Here is a 27,520-nt window from a genome sequence, read left to right on the forward strand (position 1 = left end):
TAAAATCTATAGACTACAGAAAGAAAGAGGGCGGACGAGAAAAAGTGGCGGAGTTCATTTTTACGTGAATGATGTAACTATACGTAGCGGTATCAAAATTACCGGCCTACACCTGAATGAAGGAGGTGTGCTAGAGTTTAATGTTTCCGGTTTAAACCGAAAAAAATTTCAAAATGTAAACACGAAAAAAAAATTACCTATAAGACGAAGAAGACACCCCAAATGTTTTCCCGAATTCGGTTACGGATCATTGTTCGTAAACGCAAATTTACCAGACTGATAAGACAACGAGCCTACACGAGCTAGATAATCTGTTAAGGTAGCCGGCCGATGTCAAGGTCACGCGTTGGCCTGCCACCTACGCAAACCTTATTACTTTAATCTTAATTGTGTGCGTTCCGCCTATACACGGCGAGAGTGTGAAAGATGACCCCGGTGTCTACAATCTTCGCGTGGCTGGCACTACTATGGATAAGCTCTACATTAGCGATATACAGGGTGTCACAACTATCATGCACCAAGATTGAAAAATATGCGAATGCCACGGAGCTGGACAGAACCGAGGTAATGTTTTGACGTCGCTTGGAGATACTCTTCTTATTTTTTGCATTCCGCCTAATTGCCTAATTAGCCCTTATAATTATAGCTCCTCAAATAATAAAATAAATGAAAAGTGTCAATGACAAAATTGTAGAGCAACATGAAAAACTTCCGATACAGCTTTTCTGTTGCTCAATACGTGCTAAGTGTTTTTCCGACCATGAATACACGCAATGTATTCGGCACGAATACACGCAAAATTGCCGTGCGACTGGCCGCTCGAAGCACTTTGCGTATTACAGAAAATAGAGAAAATTAGCGTATTTTATCGCCACCGCACACACTATCATGCCGGCACAGCCACGATCATGCTGGAAATTGAGTGCTTATAGTAAATGTTTACCTTTGTGTGATTTTACAAGCCCGGCCCGGACATATATTCTACTTATGAACGAAACAAGCATATCTGAAATGGCGTATAGTATAACCTAAGTTTTTGACTTTAAGCCTTGTCCTTTAAGTCTAGTGTTCCTACAATAGCAGTCCTGATTTAATTGTTTGAGCCTAGGTTACATTTTACGTGAGACAGCTGTGTGTGGAAGAGCTCTTTATCCTCCGTCAATTAAGAGAGGCAAGAACAACAGTAATCGCTTTGGCTTTGTCGGCGCATCAGTCACATAAAAGCAGCCGCCCTTGGGTGGATCAAGGTGAACTTGAAAAAAAAAAAACAAAAACAAGAACCAGCTTCGGCTACACTCAGCCCCCCCCCCCCCCCCAAAAAAAAAAAAAAAAAAGAAACAAAATGTATAGCGTAACAAAAGCAGCACCTCCGTGCAGAGTATTGATATGTCATGGGCCATGTGCCACGTCGGAATCATCATAACTGTCTTGCTTTTTTTTTCGATCGCAAGATGACCACAGGACCAAAGAAATTGGTGGCCTGTGGAAAGCAGTTTGGCCAGCCAATCGGATTCACTTTTTCGGGCACACAACAAGAGGCCAATTTATTGCCACTATCTTATGTCTTTTTACTGTGCTTGTCAAGATCGAAACACACGTTCAAGATGTTAGAAAACGTAATTAAATTCTGAGATTTTACGTGCCAAAACCGAAGGTTGCCAGGATGCTTAAACGTTTGCAATGCGGAAACGCCGTCTAGTAATTCTTGCGCCGAACACTGTGGTTGCTGAAATATCTCGTAACAGATTATGCGTTGAAACAATGCCTAATTTATTCATCTAGAATCTTAATACTCAGCCCTGTCAGACACGGTCACCAATCACACAGGCCATGAGAGCCTGGGGCCTCCGAAAATACGTCCACACAAAACCCTCTATAGGATGCCACGCGTTCAAAGAAACTCGATGCTTTGAAAATTATTCTGCCGGGGTTCTTTCACGCGGTATTTTAGTGATATGTGCTTGCGCTCACTGTAATTTCAAATAAGGATATGCTGCTAGATTACTGTAGAAGACACTTTGTGGTGTCTTGCAGGATGAAAGGTGCTCCGCTTGACTTTATTATGATCTTGCACCCCTGAAATTATGGAAAACGCGAAAGTATAGGTATGCCATCCCTCCAGTAATGTCCTATCCGTACGTATAACCATGTTGCGTAGAGTATAGCTTAAGAGGCAAACTACTAGGCTGGATCAAATTTCTAAGCATTGGTTCAGCTACAAAAAATATCAAATGAGTGAGAACTTTAGGGCACGCTGAAATCTATAAGACGAGAAGCAACACATTTGCTGGAAAAAGAAAACAACCAAGCGGCAGGGAAATCAAATCTTTCTTTGAATCCATAGGTGTAAATTTCCTTCAATTGGCAGAGACATATTACGATCTCGCATACTTTACGCGCATACATTAAACAAACAATAACAACCCCACTCGCCGGTGGTGTGGCGCCCCTCTTGGCCAACCTGCCACCTCCACGTAATATCCTTTTCAGAGCTGTTCAGGACGTGTGCGACCTTATCGTTACTTTGCATAAGATTCCACCTTCGTACTTATCTTCGCAGCTCTTCTCTTGCGTGGTAGTTCATAGGTCAGGGCGTGAAATGCCCGCCACGCTCTCTGGCAAAAGAAATGCACGAACTTAGAGGCAGGAGTGAGCCCAGGTGGCGGGCTCTGCTTATTGCCTCTGGTAAACACACCGCGCCATGATTCGGGTTCGACAACCCTCCTTGCCCCCCCCCCCCCCCCCCCCCTTCGTTCTCCGCTGGTCTCCGAGACGCCGGCAGTGACGGTGCTATAGCTAGTGCTGCCCTGTGCTCGGTCGTCGAAGCAGCGTGGTGGCGCTGCCCGGCACGCGCACACCAACCAGCGGCCGAGAGGGCATCGGTAGGGAGGGGAGGCTGGTTGGGGGCTAGGAGGAGGGGGGGAGCCGAGGTTCACGCCCGGACCGCCAGGCGGCCTCGCATCCTCACAGCGAGCGCGCACCGTGCTCATTTGGTGCCTCGCTGGGATACGGTGTGCGCTGCCGACGCTCGGATACCATGCGCCGCCGACGGGACTCGGGGATACCTCCACTCGGCTGGATTGCGATCCTAGCGGGATTCGCCTCTTCCGCCTCTTCTTCACCCGGTTAGTGTTTTTGATTGCGTGCCCTCTCCCAAATGGGATGCCCGTGGCAGTCTAGGTGTCCTTTTTCGCTGCAGAAAGTTCCCACGCTCGATGAAGCGGACATAGTTTTAAGTCGATGATGACGTAGTCATCGTGTGTGTGTGTCTTTTTTTTTTTAGTGGACACTTAATACAACTGCGGATCCTGAAAAAAAAACATGTAATTTAAGGTGGGGTAGGGCTCATTAATGACGAACAAACGACAGGCATGTGTGCGAGCTGTGGATGTTCGATCGCTTTATAAGAAGCTTCAAACTTGTTGCAGTCACTTTTTCGCCCAGACTAAGCGAACGATATCGTTTCGTTTGCGCTCTTCTTTCGTTGCTTATGCGCGATTAATATGCGCTGAGATTACATTTGTAAGCATTTACACAGTGAGCCGGTAGGCAGGAAGGTGAATGGATAAGCTCGGAAAGTTGAAGTGTGTTCACGCCTTGTTTTGTTTTTGCACTCAACAACGGAAATGATTTATAAATGTTGCAAATACAACTGCTAGTCCTTTGAAAACGACGATGTTGCATCGTACTATCCGGTGGCCATATTCTCTTCGCGTGAAAGTTGTGCACCTACCTTGTACGTAGGCTTTGTTAGCATATGCTCAAACTTTCCAAGATGCACAAATTCTTAAGACTTCTGGGTTACTTCACAGACATGCTTCATTCTTAATGAAGGCTTTGTTGTCAACGGCATAAATAAATCACGCAATTACTACAGCGCATAGATTGAAGCTTATGTAGCTTTTAGGTAAATGCAATAAAAACTGAAAACTACACCAAAATTTTGTAACCTTGTTTTTATGTTGAAATAGACACTGTTCCGGAAGAAAACGCGTAGAAAACAAAAAACGTGAAGGGCATTTTACATGGAATGCGTCTTATATTATCACTCCGCTTATAAAGACACCAAACGGATCGCAAGTAGATGACAGTTGAAAACAAAAGAACCTAAATTCACAGCTTGTGGTAGTAAAAGTAATACGAGTTTACGTTCTGAAAAGATGGAAAAATAGGATTTATTTCTTTTCTCAGGCCTACGCTGCATATTTTCGATGCCGAAGTTCCCTCTATTTTGTTTTCTTGGTGCTAAATACTAACATTTAAACACTTCATCTTAGGTGGAGGGTAATACTTGTCGCAATATACTACATTGGCATATTGCTCAAGCATAGTGACTTAAACATGAGTGCTCGATATTCCAGTCTAAGGTGCCAACTCGAACCCCTAGACGCATTTGTTTAATAAAAGCAGAAAACTTCGATTTTGTAATCAGAAGAAACAGGGATCAATGATGCGTCACGCTGAGCGGAAGTAAACCCGAGGCTCAGAAAAAGAGTTGATTTACTATGAGTAAGTATACTGAAACAGCAGCCCAAATTTTTATCTAAAATTTAGTTTCGCAATAATATTTTACAGGGGTAACAGCGCACACAGACCGGGACAGAGTGGAGAACAACAGGATCTTTTACCTTTCATAAAAAAAAAGTTCGACAAAATGTGATATGTGCGCAATCGCATAAAAACGAAACAAACGTATGTTGGCATTTCCGACGCTAACAATTTGAAGTTTTCTTCCGTATACAATTGGAGTACAGTGGGAAAGCTTGCGGTTTCATTCACGCCCAGGTATTTCACAATTACTAATCGGGATCTTACTTTCAGAATCTGGCGGAAAACTACAAAGCAAAAACTCAACGTTTCATGAACGCTGTCCAGTCATTGCAAACCCGATAAGCGGTGAAGCGTATAATCTCACGGAACGGAAAGACTAATTGGATTTATAATTTTGGCGGGATGAAACTTCAGTGGAAAGACGTTATAATAGTTCGTTTGAGATAAATTTATTCGCATTCGACAGATCGCTTACCTAATCTAAATTTTTGTTGACTTTGCAATCGCATTTATGAGAATTCATTCTCACTGCACTGTATACAATATAACTTCGTAAGTTTTAGCCGACTGGAGAGAACTTTTTCTTCATTACTGAGCCCCGATAATTGAGGTTATTTCTGCTAGTAAGCGTTGCCTTAGCGCAGTTCGAAAGTAAACTCAGCAAGTCTTTTCCTGTTACGCTCTCAGTACGCTGGCCACTAGCGGCAGGGTCCTGTGAGCAGTCGTCCATGTGCTATGATGTCCGAATAAACAGAAAAAAAATTGCGGAAACAGAATGGTTTTCTTTGTAGCTTCTCATTATTTAACTTGTTTTGAAAAGCACTGATTACGCAATTTTTCTTCGCGGTTACGGTAATACTTTTGCTAAGAATGAATAATCTTAGAAGCGCCGAAAAATGTGTTGTAACTCTGGCAGCTGCTTTTTTCTAACTTTGTGTATTCGGTCCGATATGTGTGCCGTTATTCTGGGAAATTACAAGTCATTAAGTGCTCGCATAGTTTAGGTGCGTCTCTAGATGTTTTGTTTTTTTTTCTTCGCGCCCTCTCTCTATGATTGTCTCTTTTATTCATCTTCTTCAAGCTTTACCTCAAGTATTCGGTAATGACGCAGTACAAGAAGCAATTGAAATGCCGCATACCGTTGATCAACAATGTTAAGCAGCATTGCACAGGGTTTACACAAAATGCTGCCACGAATAACTTGGTGTAGTAATAAAAGTGTCGGTGATTTAACACACCTCTGGGGTGTGTATTTCAGTAACATTGGCGTACAAATGACCTTTACTTCGGCGACACAGTCCGTCACAGGTGTACAGTGTCCCGAAATTTGACCAGTTTCACCTTCTTGTCCCTGTATTTTAACTAAGCTTGGAAGACTAAACATTAGCTCTCATAATCTTCACAAGCACGAAGTACCTCATTCAATTTGCATTGCAAATATGCTCTTTAATGAAATATAAGTCAACACGGTCTTATACTTCCTTAACCCTTTCAGACGCCAATGAATTCTGTTGATTGAAAATTTACTTTCACCGCATTTCTTGCATATTCGAAATCATAAAAAGCATACAGCTGCAGGACAGATTAAGAATTTTCTATTCTAGAGTGAGTTTTGTCAAGTTTACAGAATATGGACTCCATGTGAAAACTCACTACAGAACATTACATACAAGAACATGAACTATTTCATCTCTAGCAGGCTTGAAAGGCACCTATCCAGGCGCTTCAAAATTGTGTCGGGTGCAACACACTGTGCTAAACCATGAAAGGAGTGAACCCACTACATACAGCGACATACTCGCACCGAGCAAGTACGCACAACCGTCTACCTTCTCACTCGTTTTACTAAAACATTTTGAGCCTGTCATTCAAACTTGCAACAGAATTGCAATTAGAAGTTTCAAGATGCATGCGACACACTTTAAATACCATTACTTTCATTATTGCTTCTGCTGTGGACGCACTTTCTTTGCGTACACAATTGTGTACACAGCGTCTTAAAGGGTTGAGTTTTGCGTATCATTCGCACGCAAATCCTGAGTATGCTGCGCACACATCTTTCATAATTTACGCTCTGGTAATGTGACAAATATCGGGCAGTATGTGGGAACGCACACGGGGTCGTTACAAGTAGGTCCAGCGTGTGCTGTCGTTCTCCTTTCTCCGCGTCTGCTCGCAACGGCCCCCGCCAAGTGCAAATTACACGGAGTGAAAGGCAAGGAGGTTCTTGGCGAAATACGACTCCAGTGGATACTAGCGCATCTATATTTACGTATTCACAATTCTAGAGCTGCACTCGAAAAATTGCAGTGCAGCTTGGCGTCTACTAAATGTGTATGTGCCATTTTGGCAGAAGTGTTGTCATGTTTCATATGATACCAAGTTTTTGTCTTGCTTGGCGTAGTTTCAAGCGTGATTCGCGTTCACACAGAATTCAGTGCAAATACGATGAAGCTCCAATTGCATGTGCCAGAGCAGGATCACGTTTTTGCTGAATGGCCTCGTTAAAAAAATATTTTCTTTCAGTGTACGAATGCAATTATTATAAGGACGCTCAGAGCCTAGATACAGAGTACACAACTAATCAAAACAACTATACTTCCCAGTAATCGCAGCCGGAGCGTCGGCTCCTTTCGCGATACTCAGCGACTTTTTCGCGACCGTAAATGTCCTAAGCAGCGCGGTCGAGAGCGCCTGGTGGTATACGCGTAGCTTTTGTAGGGGTAGGCAGAGCTGAACGAAATGGCTGAGAGCACGTGCATGAAGATAGAATAAAAAAGCCTTGGCTCAGCAGCCGAACAAGGGGGTGAAAAATGAGGTCGAGGTACGTGCAGTGGGTCACCAATGCAGTAAGTCAGACGTGTTCCTCGTCGGCATGAAGTCGTTTTCGTCACTTTTCCAGTATTATGTTATCTTTGTAACCGCTGATGGCTCAGCTCTGGCATGCAGCCTATGTAAGAACGGTGAGTCTCGTAGCATCAGAAAGTACTTCAAAAGTGAGACGGTGGTATCTTCCGCGTGGGGAGTAAATCCAAGGCATCGTCATCGGCAAGCAAATGCTGGAAGTTGATGTCAGCCACAAGAGCTCACTGGGGCGCTTGCAGGTGACATTCAGAAAGTTCAGGTACATTTTTTGGAGCTCATGTATTCTATTTCATGAATATCTTATTTCCTTCCCTTGCCTTGTTGCTTTCATGTGCTATTAGCGTACATTTCTTGGCGTGTATCACGCGCTCAAAATCAGTGACCAAGATAGTCATGATCCGAACCTTCCCTGCTCCACTTTTGAAGCACTTACCCGCCTACCTACAATGGTGCACGTAGCGAACTGTCACGTACAAAGCGATACCACCATTACAGAAGTTCCTAAAATTCTAACACCTCAGTGATTGACTCTACAGTTTCGATGTACAATCGTTGACGAAGCAACATCCTCTGTTTGTTCTCCCCTTTCCTATTTCCTCTGTTCTTTCCTCCTATACTCATTTCCTCTATTCCCACCTCCTGAAAGAGTAGGCAGGCGCTGTGCCCCTCTCGGTGGCAATTGTCAGTTCTTCTTTCTGGGGTTCTACGTGCCAAAACCAGTTCTGATTATAAAGCATGCCGTAGTGGAGGGCTCCGGAATAATTTTGACCACCTAGGGTTCTTTAACTTGCACTACAACGCAAGCACACGGGCGTATTTGCATTTCGCCTCCATCTAAATGCGGCCGTCGCGGCCGGGATTCGATCCCGCGATCTCGTGCTCAGCTGCGCAACGCCTTAGCTGACTGACTGAGCCGCGCCGGCGGGTGGGAATTGTCAGCTTGCTCCCCTCCCTATTTCCTTCATGTGCATATGTGTGCATGTCAAACAACAACAACAACAACAACAACAACAACAACAACAACAACAACAACAACAACAACAACAACAACAACAACAACAACAACAACAACAACAACAACAACAACAACAACAACAACAACAACAACAACAACAACAACAACAACAACAACAACAACAACAACAACAATAATAATAATAATAATAATAATAATCTTTTAGCACATTTTCCCCTGCGTAGGATAGCAAACCGTACATGTGTCTGGTTGACGTCTTTGTCTTCCCTACCCTTTTCTCGCTCTCTCTCTTTCTCTCCCTCTAAAATTATCGTCAGCTATCCCAAATATCCGGGACGATAATGCGACCACTCCAAAGTCTTGCAATAATTATCACAAGTGTCTGCAGTATCATGGATACTTTTCCCCCAGTATACGTAACTGCTGGAAGAAAATTTCAGTAAACGGGGGAGCAAAAACAAAACAAAAAGTATTTCTGTCTACGACTGCGACTCTGTATTTCTGCAGAACAGAGGCGGTCTTCTTTTGCGTTTTATTGGCCCCAGTGAGTCAACTCTTGCGTTCAACTAGAAGTTTGCTTTTCCTGTTTTTCAAGCCCACACGCCTGTGTACTGAAGGCTATACACTGCCCATCGACACCCGAGCTACGAACACAGTGCAAGAAAAAAGAACGGCAACACACGCACGCATCATGTCGTCGCCAGAGTTAAATGTGGGATTAACAAAAGAGCAAAAGTTTCAAGTAAACAAAGCACAAACGCCGCGTGTGAGATACAACAGCAGGCAGCCTGATCCATCGCCGATGGCTGGGCTGGTTACGGTGTGGATCGAACGGACGGACCCAGCTTTATTTCTGTTGTTGACGCACAATGTTTTGAAGACTCGATACGAAGCAACGCCAGACGGTCTCGGGACCACTTTAGAGGAAATTTATCTTGCGCTTAACAAAATTTGTGCCAATGAAATTGATTAGACTTCTGGAAACAAAGGGCACAAATTAGTGCACCATCCCTCTTGCTCCTAATAGGAATCTCCGTAGGCACGAAAGTGGAGTCTCTGTCAACTTTCGCTTTGTTTTTCACAACGTTTGTATTTATACCATATATATAACGACAAAAACTTGGAGGACGCTTAAGCTTAGCCTTTAAGAGTAGAACGCGATAGCGTCATCGGGACCCGTTCGCATCGCATCGTTCGCATATGGCAAGTAGGCTTCATTCGGTGCAACACTGAACGTGGGAAAGCCAGCTTACAAAGACCAAGCTTACACCGACTCCCTTAAAGTCGGCTTCACTTTTAAATTGAAATGCATTGCTGGAAATACAATTTTCCAGGGGCAATATAAGTGGTCTTATATTAAAATGTGAAGACCCTAGCACCTTTTTTTATTATTTTATTAATTGTTTGCTATTGCCCCGACGCGCGCAGGTCTGGTATAAATGTTTGAGTTACCTCGTAGCAGAATTAGGTTTTCTCATACATTCAAATTACATTTCGACGGCAAATCCAACGCCGAATGGTAAAGTCGTACTTTACCATTTTTCCTGACGGATTTCACTGTGAGAAATTCAATTTTTGTTCACTAAAACCTTGCACCGCGTGGATGGCGTGCGCGGTCAATTTGGTTGGATGATTGTCTCCGCCACCCGCGATCACACGCCGGTTGCCGACGCCGGATTTTCTGTGACACGGGGCCCTGAACGCTATCGCTTAAAAAAATGCTGTTGCAATTTTTCCTGCCTGGTCATAGGGAGAAGGCACACGTTCCCACGCCGGTCAGCGTCACGTTAAACATGCATAAGCGATACATTACTTCTCGTTGCAACTCCTCCTTACAGGACACAAATTCACGCATTTTATAAACCAGATTTCTCCCTTGATTTACTGACTAATGGGGACCTGGGACTTGTCCCCTCAGAATGGCTGCGCATCAGTAATTTTTTATATAAAGCACGGAGAAGTTAGTAGAGGCTAGTGAGCCTTGTGACACAAGAGAACGCCACCTATAAGCAGAAATGGAAACGTAGTATCAGATCCAAGCCTCACTTTGACGTGCAAGACGGAGACAATCGCAGCTCAGTGCATCTGAATAAGCACGCAATCTACCTGTTAGACGATGTGTCTGTCACAATCCGCGTCAATTGATCCACTCATGAACGAGCGGGTGGTCGTAATTCATGGGTTTGAAGTATTGACCAATGCTGCACGGAAGGAGCACGCCACAAGTAAAAACTGTGTTAGTGACGGTTAGCTTGAGCGGGTGACACGCTTCATATTGCGTCTGCGTTATCTTCCGGGTTTTCATTTCTAACCTAATGCATGAGTGCGTTCTATTCGCAGTGTTTTTCTATAAAATAATGCCGAATAACCCAAGACGGCTTGAGGGCAGTGGCGAGATGAGATCATTGTTATTCGTCGATGCGCGGAAACCAATTCTACGGAAATACTATGGAAATAAGTGTGGTCATTATCTTTTACTGCGTTGCTATAGAGTTGACACTGGGAGTTCCACTGAGCAGAGGTTCCCCTGCTGAATCGCTAAAATAAAAAAATATATATATATAAACTATACTTCTGCATAATAGAGAAATGCCTCGCGACAATTTGGGCGGCACGTTCTTAACCTATTTGACTGTTTTTCGTTCTAGTCGCATTAACGATGTTTCGATAAATAACTAAGCCTTTTTTAACAGTAATGTATTTTGTTATCGCGTAACAATCCATGGATTTGTCTTTCCTTTACGTTTTTTCAAAAGCCCCACGGACTGACGCAAGTACATTCATAATGATCCACTGAGCTGACTCATGGTTTAGCTCCAGCAAATTATCAGATTCTCATGTATTCTTCCACATTTTGCTGTAAATTGGTATGACCTTATAACACTTTTGGTTACGAACCGAAAGATTTATTAATTTGGCCTCAGATGTTAAAGTGATCTTGTGATTATTCTATATCAATATATACCTATAGTTAATCTCTGTCGACCAATTAACAGCATTAAAATATTTGAACACTCCAATCCGACCTTAATCATGTTGAAAAGTGGTGTAGTAATTAGTGTAGTAATTAGATTATGTCACTGAACGTTAACAAGACATCTTTATTTTGACTACAGGCTAACCTACCGTACACCAGAATACCTCCTTTGTGACTGCCCATCGACTGCCCATCATACAGTTTGTATGAAGGCTTTCTTGAAAGATTTGGTGATGGTGGAATAAAAGCCATCTCTAGGACCACATGTACACCAGACTTTGAGCATTATAGACATTGGTAAAATTACAGTTTTGCCAAAATTTATTGCCAAACACGCCACATCCCTGATGCGTTTCGGTGGACGCGTGATGCGCCTTCCGTTGGGGCGTTGCTTCAACAATGTTTAACAAACGAAATGGAACTGATCTGAGAGCTCATGCGATTCGCGTCGCGCAACACAGACAGATAAGCAGTCAATGAGTTCGTAAGAATGATGAGGAGTGGTGACTGGTTATATGAGTCTCATCACGGTTGATAATGGTTCGACACGGATGCATAAGGTGCGAAAGAGCGATAAGGGTTTATAATGGTCGGAGCAATTCTGATAAGGTTGATAAGGATTGTATCAAGTCCTAGAAAGTTGATAAGGGTCGATAATAATTGATAATGGTTGGATCACATTCGATAAGGTTGAAAAGGACAGATTAGAGTTGATAAGAATCGGATCAATTGCGATAAGGTTGATAATGACCCATAATGGTTGATAAGGGTCGGATGGAGTGCGATAAGGTTGATAACAACCTATAAGGGTCGGATATAGTCTGATAAGATTGATGACAACCAATAAGGGTTGATAAGTGTTTATACTGGTCGGATCGAGTTTGATAAGAACGATAATGACACCGAGCTGCGTGGAGATGAGCAAGTGGCACAATGCTTGCGCATACTTAGAAAACTCCAGTGGAGTTTCTCCGCGAATTTTGTCTTTTTCCCGTCAGAGAGCTTCGATAACTAAGAAACAGCAACAAAGATAGATTTAGAGCACTTTTTCCTTGCTCGCATAAACGAATGGACAATAAATCTTTCTTCCAAGATCGAGACGTTGAGCCTCAGATTTTCATTGCATTTACAGCTACGACGTTTACTTACAAACCCTCTAACCAGTTCCCACGCCTGTGGCACACTATTCTGCATTATAAACCCGCGCACTTCTGAAGGCGTGCAGTGCGAGTTCTTTTAGCGGACTCTGATTCCACTTTTTTTCTTCCGCTGCCGCATATACAGCGAGCGCGTCTCTGGCTTCATTTGTAACAATTTTACGCGTCGCGCAACAGGTTTGCCAAAAGTGTTTCTTGCGCTCACGCACCGATATGCATGAAATGCGTGGGGCCGGCCAGTGAGGGAGAACGCTTCCGAGTTGTTGTTTTTTATGGTTTGCAAGTTTCAGCGACCGCTCTCTATAAAACAGCCGTGTTTGTTCGGCCGGTCTTTACTAGGCATCGCTGCAGGCAGTGGCACTCTGGCCGCACCACATAAGCTCGTTGTGCGGACGCATTTGTCTTCGTTGGCGCCCTTATTGAATTTGTATGCGCGCAGAAACGAGCGCAGATTTTTTTGCACAACGCATCGCGGGCTTCGTATGCAGCCCTTACGAGAACGAATGCATGCTTTGTTCTGTCCGGTCACTGCTCGCCATTCGTATTCTCCCTTTTGCGTTGCAGCTTCCACCCTTTGCGTGTGTACTTGTGCGACCCCGCTATCGACGGATTTGTCAGCGATACCTCGCGTCTGTTACGCCTTGGCTGGAAACCGTGCATGTGTGCGGTAATTTGTGAAAGCGCTAGACTGGCTCTGTGTCGGCTTCCGTTTAGAACCACAAAGAATCTATGGTTTTCACACGTAAAGAACTTCGGATATTGCTTATGTACTAGGATTTAGGCTTTCACTTATTATTTATCGTAACTGCACAACTGCATGGCATACATTCCTGCTTCTCTAAGAATACAAAAGCTCGTTTCATTCGAACAATCGAAGATGCCGAAACTAATGGTGTAGGGGTGAGCGCGCTTTACACTAAAATACATCTTCCTGAGGACACCTCATACAAAATATTGCACTCTGGCGTCAACCCTTTTCAAAGACCATTCGGAAACGATTACGTATAATATTCGTACCAAATATAAAGTCAGGTGCCTGCGGAAGTGTATGAAACTGCTTTATTCATATTTTTGCCGCCAGCTTTCGAGAAAACTGACACTAAATTGACATCAGACGGTGTGTGTTACGGACGACGAAAAGCAACCATGAAGTGTAGTATTTCGAAAACTGCCAAATGACGTAAAAATTCACGCTGCAGCAAAACCATGGAAACCCACAAAAGGATGGTATCTTCATCTTTCTGTTCAAGCACACATAAGCAGCTTTTACCATGTCAAACATGCGGGAATAGTCAGTTTCCCCGCGTATGGGGAGGTCCTGTTTCTGGAATCCAACCAAAATATTTAACCATGGTTCTTTCACGTTCATAACATTCAACTAAACAACAGGAACCGACTTGCAAAGCGATAATTCCCTCGATCTGCCGTCGGGTAGAAAAGTGATCTTTCTATGCTAACAAATGACAAAAAAAAAAGGCAATCTAAGTGATAACACAAAAGCCTGTCACTAGCAGCGTTTCTGTAACATTGCGCCGTATGTCACATAGCATTTTTTAAAGCGAATCGTCTGTCAGCACTGTCCCCCTCTCATAGCCCCTATTTTGCTTTTGGATGATAACCTCTATGTACACCCAGGACTTCATGTGCAAGGCTTAATTTCTTATTATATTTGTCCTTTGTGCACACCTACGTCCGCGTTGTGCATTATCGTTTACCCACTGACAATGTGCTAATTTATTTTGGGGGAAATCGTACCAATGGTACCATGAAAACGATAATTTCTTATTACATTAGCTGCCTGCGGCACTTTACGGAGCCGTGAGTGCATAAAACAGTGCCTTTCACCAGTAGCAGAAAAACAAAATGAAGTGCCCGACATTCGTGCGTCCGCAAACATTCCGAACGTAGCACCACGCCACCGGGCCACTCATATTGTCCGCTTATCGCCTTTCGGGAGTGTCAACAATAAACGCGGCTCGCGCCGTACGAGAAGGGCGGCAGTCATAATTGCACGCGTCGACAGCCACGGAGCCGGCATGAGCGGCCTGGGCGAGATGCAATTCACGGGTGTCGATTAGCCCCGCATAAACACTGCTGATGGGATTGCCAAATGCACGACGCGGACCATCATCTCGACGCAAAAACGAGTTAGCCCAGGCTGGACGATGCAATATGCTCGCCTACTGCAGTATGCATGCTTGTTGGTGTCTTGCTGATGCCTATTCAGAGAAAGGCGGCACCGCCATAGAGAGTAATGTTAATGCCAATGTGAATGTTTTCGGTGTATAAGTTTACACATTGACGGGTTAAATGCTGATCTTTGTGAACTAAACAGCAGAGTTATCACAATTGCTACTGACGCCCATGCCAGTTCATTTCGGGATAAGCTTGAGCTCCTTGCCTATACCAATGTGTGAAGCGGCTAGTTTTCTCTTCTTCGACTGCACCACTTAGATTTTACTGTGCGCTTATTGGCCCTGCAAAGACTACAGATGCTTGCCTTCGAATATGGGACCGGATTGACAAAGCCTTTTGATCATAAATATTGTTTGCTACGGGCTGGTTGCCATCGCTAATTATGCCCGACATCGCTATTACGGGCACGTAAGAGCTTTAATGTGTGTGTGTGTGTGTGTGTGTGTGTGTGTGTGTGTGTGTGTGTGTGTGTGTGTGTGTGTGTGTGTGTGTGTGTGTGTGTGTGTGTGTGTGTGTGTGTGTGTGTGTGTGTGCGTGCGTGCGTGCGTGCGTGCGTGCGTGCGTGCGTGCGTGTGTGCGTGCGTGCGTGCGTGCGTGCGTGCGTGTGTGCGTGCGTGCGTGTGTGCGTGCGTGTGTGCGTGCGTGTGTGTGTGTGTGGGGGGGGGGCGTGTCTGCGAATACGATCGCTGACCTCTACACTTGTATTTTATCATCTCACTGCATATCAACTATGTGACTGTAAGCGTAGCGGGTACCCCTTATGGCATCCACTGTTTACCTAACGCCCAAACAAAACAATGAAAATTGCTCGCCAGGGAGCCGGTATGGTTACGACGACGTTACGGGGCTCCCATATGTTGACTTGACAATGCCTGAGCGCTGAGCCACCTACTTTGCTGCCTAATGCAGTCGAGCAAGCTGCCGCATCCGCTGCGCTGTACTCATAACCTCATGTGCGCGCCCTGGAGTCGGCAGTAGCTCATTAGCGAGGCGGGCCTCGATTGAAGAGATTAGAGTGCTGGCCTAGTGCACGATGCGTAGCGTATCCCTGGAAGTTGCGTGGGGGTTCGGTATTGAGCGGACCCTTGTGCTCGAGAAAGCTCTTGACGAAAAAAAAAAGAAGACAAACAACCAAAAAGACATGGCACGACTTTGCTTGCCGGCAACAGCGTCTCGTTAAATTCAAGCGGCTTAGAGACGTTTGTCCTTATCAAAGGACAGAGATAGAAGCGTCTGGTATACTTTATTTTTACTAGAAATAGTGGAATGTTCTTCCTTTACTTATTCTTTTTTTGCCAACCTTAGAGACGGAATTGTAGTCCTACGTTCCCTCTTAAGAAAGAGCTTGAGCCAATTCCAGCTCCAAGAACTGTAGCTTCACTGTTTGTGGATTCGGCTAACAGGATGTAACCGAAATGCGAATTGCGCAAGCACTGGCCTGTTTACTCATAAGCACCACGCTGCAGGTGTTTCTTCGAAACTGGAGACAATTTTTTTAGACAGAGAGCGAAAGTGGGCGATCGGTGTGTTCCAAAATTTTTATTTTTCATTGCGAAGCAATTATATGGACACTCCAAAGCGGATTTCTGCCGTTGGTGTCGCCGTTGGCGTCGTCGTGAGGTTCCGTATGACGTCAACGGCGATGAAATCGTCGCCGCGCCCCGGACGCTGTATGTGCGAGTGAAAAGGCGCGAGGGACGTGCGCTTTCACGGGGAGCGAACGCACGTCGGCGAGCAAACGCGCGTTCTGCGCCGTGCTCCTGAAGGGCTGAAGAATTAAGCGTCTCTTTCCTCCTTTACAATCACCATATACAGAGAGCAAACGCGGCTTCTTCCGTCGGGCGAAAGGCCGGGGGGAGGGGGGGGGGGCGGGAGGGAGGGAGGGAGGGGAGGCTACGCTTAACTGCGGCACCAAATGCGTATTTATATAAAAACGTTGCGAGGCGAGAAGGTGGGTAAGATTTCCAACGCTGCTCGACGAGTGTCCCATTCTGATCTCGTCGAAAACCTCCGAGCCGCCCCCAGAGGCACCGGCAACAGTCACCAACGCCGCGCGCGTTCGGTGTGAACGCGGGAAAAACGCCGACGGCGTCGACAACAGTTCTGCGCGTTGCTGGTGCTGCTGCGTGTGCAAGTTTATACAGCTGATAAAACTACTATCCTTACTCCGTATAGCTCTCTATTAATTTGCTATCGCAATTGATGCTTCGCCTTTCGGGTGAAACGGCGACATTTTTTTGCTCTTAGCAGTAAAATTCTGGAACTTCTTGCTTTTGTCAAGAAGGCACTGGGTATTCCGGTCACGGCGAGCACGGACAGACTAATGCAGCTCGGCGTTCATAACACCACCCTCGAACTAATAGAGGCGCAACAAGCGGCGCAGATCACGAGGCTTTCGGGCTCCAGCGCGGGTAGGACGCCTCTTGGAGGCGGCGGGCTTGCGGCCGCGTTACAGTCACCGTGAGGCGGTTCAGCTGGACAAGAACTCCAGAGGGACCTACGTCGTCGGTCCCTTCCCTAGAGACGTTCACCCACAGCATAATGCGGGCAGGCGAGCAGCTCGTGCCAGGACGATTTTAAAGACAAAGGTCGGCATGGAAACCTTCGTGGACGCAGCTAAATATGGGCGCTCCGGTAAATTCGCGGTCGCGGCGGTCAGCGAGAAGGGCGAGCTCCTATCTGCGGCCTCGATAGACGCTGTCACGGCCGACATGGCAGAGCAGGTAGCGGTTGCGCTGGCGATGCAGGATTCTAAAAGGACGTATATCTACACTGACTCACGCGCGGCCGTCAGGGCTTTCGCTTCGGGAATGGTTGCGAGACAGGCAGAGGCGCTTCTGAAGAGCAAGTCAAGAACTAATTCTGACTCCGTCCATTATATTACGTGGTTCCCCGCTCACATGGGTGACAACGTCCTGCCGGGCCACCCGAACCCCAATGAGATTGCTCACCGCCGTGCGCGAGAATTCACGCGCCGCGACGGCGGTTAGGCTTCATTGGATCCGGAGGAGCTCGGCCACAGCGACCCCTTATTAACATTCCATGAGATCATCTCCCACTATAAAGAGGAACGCAGTTGCGTCCCGCCTCCACACCCAAATCTATGTAGAGCTCAATCGATCACGCTTAGGATGCTTCAGACGAGGTCATATCCCTCGTGAGGTTTCCTAAGCAGGAATAACACAGAAATTGACCCGCACTGCCGGGATTGTGGGGAGGAGTTTAGCATTCTAGCCCATATGCTCTGGCAGTATCCTGCGTTACGGGATACGTCACTCACCAGCGAACAGGACTGGGGACGAGGCCATCTCTAGTACGGAACTCAAGCTCCAGTCCATGGCCGTCCAGAGGGCCCGTGAACGAGCGGAGAGGCTTGGCCTCCCGATTACGACATGGGAGCAGCCTGCGGCGAGCCGGGGGCCCCAACGGGTCTCCGCGGGCTAGTTCCTCAGGACCTCAATAAAAGTTAATTGTCTGTCTGTCTGTCTTGCTTTTGTGTTCAAACGTAAGTTTAGAAAACCATAGATATGAACTCCTGGTTGTTGACGTGCCCGGTCATTCTTTGCATAACGATATAGCTATGTGCTTTAGTAAACAGAGCTCAATCTCAAGCGCTACACTCAAAGCGCGCCTATACGTTGGTTACGGAAGTAACGTACATTTACAACTTGTTTTCGCCATTGGCATTGGCCCAGATAACTTCCAACGGCGCTCATAAGAATATCAACACCGTACGGCTAGCGGGGTAAAGTAATATCGCTGTAATTCCGTTTATGAATAAAACAGGAGGATGAAGTAGCAGTGACGAATCTGTTATTATCATCCCACCTAATCCATTTTTACTCCGAGAAAGACTGCCAATGGCATGGTGACAACACAAGAAAGGTCCCAACACACTGCACTGTACCCTTATGAAGGTTATCAAGCGTGCCCTGTTGAAATCAAACAAGCGGTGATAAATCAGAGAAAAAAAATCAGGGTCGAAAGCCCTTGTGTGATTAAAGCAATTAAGGCATCTTCTTCTTCTTCCTGGGGTTTTACGTGCAAAACCAGTTCTGATTATGAGGCACGCCATAGTGGAGGGCTCCGGAATAATTTTGACTACCAGGGGTTCTTTAACGTGCACTACAACGCAAGCACACGGGCGTTTTTGCATTTCACCTCCATCGAAATGCGGCCGGAAATTAAGGGAAATACACCGCGATAAAAATAAAGAATGAACAGAACGTCATTTATACTTGACCGGTATCGGCCTTATTCATTTGCCAAAGTACTGAGTCCATGGCCATCAAAAGCAACGCATCGCAAGGCAGCCAGGGCACTTGATAGCTTCGTTTATGGATGCTGCAGCATGACCAAGCAATAATGATACACAACACCATGTGTAGTAATTAATTTATCATTCGTGCGCCTACGTAAAACCTGCTGGTCGACCTCTTACACCTACGGACTTCTAATGTATTAGGAAATATTTACCGCCTTGTGTCCCCGACATTTTCTTTAGTTTTATTTAGGTTGTACTAAAGTAGTTTATTTTTTGTTTTGTTTTTGTTGATTTGTAAGTTTCACCCAATGAAAAGTAATAGCCCTCGACTGTATGCGGCTACATGAATTTCTATATTAATTTTCATCTCAATAATTCTAAAAAAAAATTGATCTGGGCAGGCTATGTAATGCCTAGGATGGATAACCGGTGGACCATTAGAGTTACAGAATGGATACCAAGAGAAGGGGAGCGCAGTCTAGAAGGGCAGCAAGCTAGGTGGGGTGATGAAGTTAGGCTATTGGCAGGCGCAAGTTGGAATCAGCTAGCGCAACACAGGGGTAATTTGGGATCACAGGGATAGTCCTTCGTCCTGCAGTGGACATAAATACAAGGTGATAATGATGATGATGACGATTATGGTGTTGTGCTGGCAGACATGCGCCTACGTTCATGGCAGAAAGAAAGTGCAGATATAGCGCACGGTATTGCATGCTTTAGGTTACGTTCTTTAAATAAAATTGCACTTATGAGAGACAGACAACACACCAAAATTTTTAAAAGGTATATAAACGCATTAAAAAACTATTAAAAACGCATTAAACTTCGTCCAAAAGATTGGCCACAGCGTTCCACCCATTTTCAAAAGATTTTATTTTGGTGGCGTTAGTATAGCTTCTCCAGAGGGACAGGCTACATTTGGCATCACTTATGAGACACACTGATAACACTCTGGAGCTATTGCATACATAATGTATTTCAAAAAGAACAATTAACCCACCTATTTGGAACTTTGCATTCACATTACCAATAACGCGCTGCTTAATTTCGGCAAATATAAACAAGCTGCATTGAATACTTCACCGAGGACACCGGAAAAACTAATTATGTGCCTCATATGACGCTCAAAAAAAGGGAAAAACTAGGCTTCAGTAAATATTTGCAACCCTATTAATTAGGTCAGGAACGTGAAAGCTTTCTCACACATTTAGCTTATGGTGGCACCACTTTCCACAAAACTTAAACTTGGTGGAAACAGAATTATCTTGGAACAAGGAGGAGCATAGCTTTAAGGGGCTGCGACATTTTCTGACACGGAATAAGAAGTTTTTTTTTTGCAAAGGCTCTATTTGGTCCACATTTCTTTACCTTCTCACAAAAATATGCAAAGCGTTCCCCTCATGTTCGCTGAAATTATTCTTGGTGGCATTTGTAGTGACGCCACCGCCACGCGCTACATTTTGGACGGCTCGTAATATACGCTCCTAATGCTCTGGAGCACTCGCATATGTTGCAAATTTACTGCAAAGACCGCAATTAACCTACACACTTTGAACTGTACCTATATACCACCCATATTCTAACCCTTACGCTCGGTGAGTATAAAAAAAAATGGGCATCGTCTAGTTCACCGACGGCACCAGAAAAACTAAAAACGAACCTCGCATCACGCATAAAAGGACGGAAAAAATGACAGCTCAGTAATTATTTGCAACGCTTCAAAGTAGGCTACAAACATTAAAATGTCCGCACACATTACACTTAATATCCCACTCCCAGACCCCTGGGCCCTCCTTTGCTTAGAACTTGAACTTAGCGACTTCCACGCTTGCTTTAGATTCCTGGGAAACATTGCAAATAATGGCTGTGTGATAATCTGGAACGCCTGAATAAGTAACTTTGTACAAAGGCTGTAACTAACCTACATCCATCAACCATTTCTCACTTGTCACTCACATCATGCTTCTTATTCATTCAATCGTTCACAACATGCTTCGTACTTCAACGGTGATGTGAGAAGGTGACGTGAAAAGGTGGCGGGGAAATGTGACGTGAAAAGGTCACGTGTGAAGGCAGGCAAACGCTACTACCATAGACACGACAGCGGTTGCGGGCAGACAGAATAAGTTTACGTTCAAGGTAAAGTACGGTACGTGTCTGCCATTTCTGAAAAAGAAACACCATGTAAATTTGCAAGCGGACAACTTAATTAAGCAGGGCTTGCAGAAGCAGAGCCGCAATAAAGCGCACCGGAGGGTCAAGGCGACACTACGGAAGTGGTCACACGTCGAATCAACGCTTCTGTGCCCACCTTGGTAACTTTGCGGCTATGGCATTTCTCGAGGTTGCGGGTTTGAGGCCCACCGCGGCAGCCGCATTTCGACGGGGGCGAAATAAAAGAACGCTCGTGCGCTTAGATTTAGGCACTCGTTAAAGAACACCATGGTGTCAAAATTAATCCGGAGTCCGCCACTATACGTCGTGCCTCATAATCCGATTGTGCGTTTGGTGCGTACAGCCTGATAATTGAATTAAAGTTTAAATACTTCTGCCACGACGCGATGTGCCACGTGAGGCAAAGAATATGCTCAACCCTCTCAGATGTTATGAGGTGTGGCGCACAACAACGCCTCAAGCGAACACGTACCCCTGTGTGGTCTGTGTACTACGGAGACAAACACCAGTGGTGCATGCAAGGTAACGTTTAACAATCAACTCACCACTGTCGTGTTCGACTAAAGGTTGAAGAAATAAAACATTCGCCGTCGACATCACCGCTGATTATCGCCAATCGAAGCAAACAGCACCGAAAGTTTCGCTTACATCGATTCCCACAGTGCGTAGGATCAGCATAAATTTCTTTATTTTTAGTGGTGATCCACAGTGTCTCGTTTGGCTCGTAGTGCTTCTGATGCGTCGCTTTCTTCTAGTGCAACTGCGGATCGAAACGCACCAAGCGTCTTAACGCGCTGGCATGGCCGCGAGAAAGAGTTTTCGATGTCGCTTGTCGATGCATGCGTCTGGGGTGTTCGGCGTTAGAGGCCAGATACGTATACGAGCGAGTGCCTCGAATTCGGAAAGAAAGCTGCGCTTTAAAAAGCGATTGTGGCCTAATGTAGGAACACGGGCGGCAAGGGTTGCCGCCTGGAACAGCAGCAAGAGACGGGAGCTGTGCTAGCTGGAGTGCCTGTTCCGCTCATTCAGTGCGCGCATTCGTCACCCTCTGCTGGCTCGTCGAGTCTACGTACGTGCTGAGAGCACGAATGTACATTTGCTTTGCAGCCATCAAAATGCACAGTTTCAGGCAGATTTTTTTTAAGTCATGAGATGTTAGCTTAAAATACATAAAGAGCGGTTCAAAAATTTATCAGTAGAAAATTACGTTATAGCTGCTTACAACACTAATTAGATATGTAGACAAATTTTTGAGAACAAATCAGAGGAAGCTCGGGGGCTTTTTATAATAGGATGTATTGGCACCACCTACTTTCAGAGGCGTGCTAACAAGTTATAGGTGATTGCTTTTTCTGATTTTACGTGCTAAAAGCTGGTAGTCGGAATTTGCGAAAGAAAGAAACGTGCGCAAATCCCACAAAAGTACGTAAACAGGCTTTTGTTACTAACAAAGAACCTGAAATTATGGGGTTTTACTAGCCAAAACCAATATCTGATTATGAGGCACGCCGTAGTGGGGGACTCCGGAAATTTGGACCACCTGGGGTTCTTTAACCTGCACCTAAATCTAAGTACACCGATGTTTTCGCATTTCGCCCTCATGCGGCCGCCGTGGCCGGGATTCGATCCGGAGACCTCGTCCTCAGCAGCCCAACACCATAGCCACTGAGCAACCAGGGCGGGTAACAAAGAACCTAAAAATAGCACTTGATTATGTTGGAATCGCACTAATCACTGTTTCGTACTGTTGGCTTCGTATGATTCAATGGATTGCGAGTCTTACATCTATGCTGCACTCTGTGAGCATCCGGCAACGTCAATTCATCAAATCGACTGAGAAGCAAACAAAATGAAAACATGAGTGCTATAACCTAAATATACATTAAGCCATTAGCCTGCCGCGATTGGTCAATATACTTTGAGCCACTTCCCCTTCGCCTATATGTCACTCGATGTCGCGAAAACTGTGAAAACACCCCATCTTAAAATTATGTGTACATAATTCGTATGCATGATTAGGTAAAAAAGAATATATATATATATATACATATATATATCCGATTCTACGTCTTTGTCGGCGTTAGTGCTACGTACACCATTGATCAAATTTTGGGGGGTCACACATGATTGGCCTGCCAGTAACACGACTTCAGAAGACTGCGAAAACTCGCGGCGTAAAAGTGACGCGTAAGCACTATAGATGCATTATTATGTCCAACAAAACCATTTTTTTATTGCGATAGCAATTATATGGACACTCCAAAGCAGATTTCTGCCGTCGGCGTTGCCGTCGCCGTTCGCCGTCGCCGTCGCCGTGAGGTTCCGTATGACGTCAATGGAGATGAAATCGTCGCCGCGCGCCGCCGAACGCTGTATGTGCGAGTGAAAGGGCGCGAGGGACGCGCGCTTTCACGGGGAGTGAACGCACGGCGGAGAACAAACGCGCGTTCTGTGCCGTGCTCCCTTAAGGGCTGCAGAAGTAGGCGTCTCTTTCCTCCTTTACAATCACCATATATGTAGAGCAAACGCGCCTTCTTCTGACGCACGAAAGGCCGTGGGGGGGAGGGGGAGGGAAGGGAGGGGACGTTTAGCTGCGGTATAGTGCCTAGAATATACTTACTAAGTATATTCTAGGCACTATAGAGCCAACCTTTCCCTTTCCCTCAAGAACCACTTATCATCATCATAGCTGCGGCATCAAGTACCTATTTATATCAGAGGCTCCGGCAACAGTCACCAACGCCGCACGCATTTTGTGCGAACGTGGGCAAAACGCACGAGGCAGCCGACACCCTGGCGAAGGACGCCCACCACACCACTGTGCCCCTCAGTCGGGCCGTGACGGAGGGCGACTTCACTGAACTGAGGCTGCGGCGACACCTGGCGACCCACCACCCAGACAAACGGGTGGCACTGGGATGCCCCCCACGACCACTCCCCCAGCGAGGCCTGGCTCGCAGGGAGACCTCGCTCCTTCTCCGGCTCCGCATCGGCTGCAGCTGGACGGCAGCACGCAGCTACCGACTGGGACGAGCGACGTCCCCGGCCTGCAACTCCTGTGGGGAGCCGGAGACGATCGAACATCTCCTGCTGGCCTGCCCGGCGTACCTCCAGCAGCGGGGCCCACTCCTGCAGGAGTTCCGCCGCCTGGGCCTCCCCTCTGGCAAGGAGGAAGATCTCCTCTTCCCCGGCCGACACCACCTTTCTGCACTTTGAGGCGTCGTGGAGTTCCTTGAGTCGTCAGGGCTCTCCGCACGCCTCTAAGGACATTTCTACAAGCGGGAAGGCCTCACGGCCTCCCACCCCACCCCGGGCCTGACCGGCCTGGCACAACACCCATGCAGACTCTGCAGCACACCAAGGCCTTCCATCTCGGCCTGATACGTGCCGCCTATGCCTGCCGGTTTTGCTTCGCCCAGCCATGGCGACTCCACTCTATCCCTTCTTTCGCTCCCACTTACCCCTCCCCGTTGGCGCTGAGCCGTGCTCCCTCAAGGGCTGCAGAAGATAGCGCCAACCTTTCCCTTTCCCTCAAGAACCACTTATCATGGGCAAAACGCCGACGGCGTCGACAACAGTTCTGCGTGTTGCCGGTGCTGCTGCATGTCCAAGTTTATACAGCTGATAAAGCTACTATCATTACTCCGTATAGCTCTCTACAAATTTGCTATCGCAATTGATGCTTCGCCTTTGAGGTGAAACTGCGACAACTTTTTTTTTCGATAGCCGGATGTCTGCCCCGTCTCGAAATGAATAGAAGATGGCTTCCTGCGAATCGCTCCGATCGCAGGAAGCCAAAATCAAGTTCGAAACAAAATATAAAACGAAAATTAGAGCCTATTTCAAATGAAACATTACGCACTCATTTAACTGTGCCCACGGGCAACGAAGTTACGTAAAACGGTGCTAGCTCACCTCGTTCCAACTCTTTCATGGTTTCCTGCTTGATTGCAGCAAATACAATACTCTTTGATCGAAGGTAAACCTCGGTAGCCGAGACCTCAATTCATCTCGCAGCGCTATAGACAAGAGCATAAAGAAAGTGGGCCTTGTACCGCCTATCATTTATTTCCACAGCAGCAGCAGCAATTTTGTGGGGGCGGAATGAATAGATTTGGTGCGGAATGGACGCAGACGACGCGACCACTTTACAAATTGCAATACTTGCGTTCATTTAGAAATGTATTCAAGCCGCTTTTGCGTAGAAAAGTTGTAAAAAATTTCACTTTTGAGTGCCGCAGAAATTGTTTATTAAATAAGCGTTTCTGCCGCCCCTCCCATAAAAAGAAAATCATGCAGGAACCATCAAACATTATTATCCAAGTGAATATCTTTGTTATCCCGCTGAATGGACCGTGGATCACCGAAATGGAACAAGTGTACTAGCAAGAATTTGAAGATTTTTAAACAAAAAATGCAGAAATTCATTGCCGAACGTTTGTGGCAAGTAAACACAAAGGTTTTCCTGGATCAATCAACGATGTCAGTTTATTTGTTGCTTGGTTATTTATACTGTCTGTCCGGCTGAAACAGCAGCTGATCCCGCACGTCGCACTGAATGAATCATTAACGAAATGCTTCTCGAAGTATCTATTACCGTAGCAGTGGGCGATGGTCGTTCACGATCCGCATTGCGGCGTTGAGCACTGAACTCTTGGCCAATCGTTGCTTCCGTTGCGTTCTTACCTAAGCAGGGGGAGTCCACTGCAAGAGCATTTATTTTCCGTTCAGTACATGCCGTACGTGTACCAACTCTTCTACGCTTAGGATTCGGGCCCGTATTTGCAAAAGAAAAAAAAAAAAACATCTTACGCTGGGATTGCTCGTAAGAGAAGATATCACCCAATCCTGATGATGGACATAATCTTAGCGAAGACGGCTGGCAACTGGCGAAGCTCTGTGGATTCGGCCCCCGTGTTGGTGGAGTTTTTAGCGCCTCGTTGCATGCACCTCACCGCGGTCGTCGAGAAGCCACCACAAGCTAATCAAGGGGAAGCTGACCAATCAGGGATGCCAGCAGCACTTTCCTCGCTACTTCCTCTCCTGTATGACGCCCGCTGGCATGACTTAGCGTTGCACGGACCACTCGAGATGCCGGCCCAACCATCCTCTCCCTGTGACCCACTTTTGCTACCCCGTTTCAGCTCCACCAAAAAGCCTCTCCATATTTGCGCGCTAATCGCTTCTCGTTGGCCGGTGAGATAAAGAAAATGTGTCACAGTAGGCAATGCTAATCGCTTTAAAATCAAAAGAAACGGGCCTGCTGTAAACAAGTGTTTGACTGGATTGTGCAGAAAACGTGTTGGGTATCCGCCGACGCTTGCGTCGGCGGTAGCCTAAGCTTGACGTTAGAAGCTTGGAATGTAATCACAACTAAATAGCTTTACAAAACGGCGCCCGCCCTTTCTCCAGCGATTTTTTCACCTGCTTTTTCCCTGAACTTTTTTATTAGCTCACACCTCGGCTACTGCCTTAACGACGGAGTACTCTACACGTAATCTAAAACAAAAGTAAAATAAGGAAAGAAACGCAACACCGGCTTATCCTGCCTGTCGTAACATTTCTCCCGACGGAAAGAACCTCGTTTTTCGCGTATAATTACTCCGCTCCGGCTCCCTTTCGGCGACTGCGATAGTGCATGCACGTGGAAAGTGAAGTAGGGAGTCAGGAAATTAAGCCTCACGCGCTTCGGTGCACCCGCTGGTCGCAAATGAAGACACTGAACCGAATGCACACAATGGGCCTCGGCAGTGACCTGGTTTTCTTCCCGCTGTTTGGGAATAGAGAACGCACTGAAAGGCAACCGCGCAATCGCAATTATGGACATAGGACAAAATGGGGAGGACGCAAGTAGAAATAATGACAGAAACGGCAGCATTCTCGTAATATTCACGGCGAAGACATATTATGTGGAAGGCACCCTGCGACCCGCCTATCGCGCTTTCTCGTATATACCTTTGTTCACTCGGAGCGACAATCTCGATTTCGCTTTTCTTGGCGCCTCGCGCCGTCTTTCTTTGGGGGCGTTCTTCATCGGACGCCGCCTATGTCCGCGTCGGGAAATGGGGAAAAATGGTGGGGCGTCCCCCGGTGGCGTTTTATTGCGTATCGATTTAACAGGAATCAATGCTCTCCCTTTTCTTTTTTGCATGTGTCTGCGTGTGTGTAGCTGGAAGAGAAATGGTCGCACGTGAGACGGACGCAAAGTCAAGGAGACTGGTTAGACGAAGACGGGCTGAACGGAGAGATGAATCGCGCCTTTCAAATTGTGGTCTTCGAAAGGTGACAACTGAAGAGAGAGAGAGAAAAAAAATGGGAAGAAGAATGCGAGGAGCGCAACGTGATGTGCTCAAAAGAGA

Source organism: Dermacentor silvarum, chromosome 6 (assembly GCF_013339745.2).
Source record: "Dermacentor silvarum isolate Dsil-2018 chromosome 6, BIME_Dsil_1.4, whole genome shotgun sequence".
In the NCBI taxonomy this organism is placed as follows: domain Eukaryota; kingdom Metazoa; phylum Arthropoda; class Arachnida; order Ixodida; family Ixodidae; genus Dermacentor; species Dermacentor silvarum.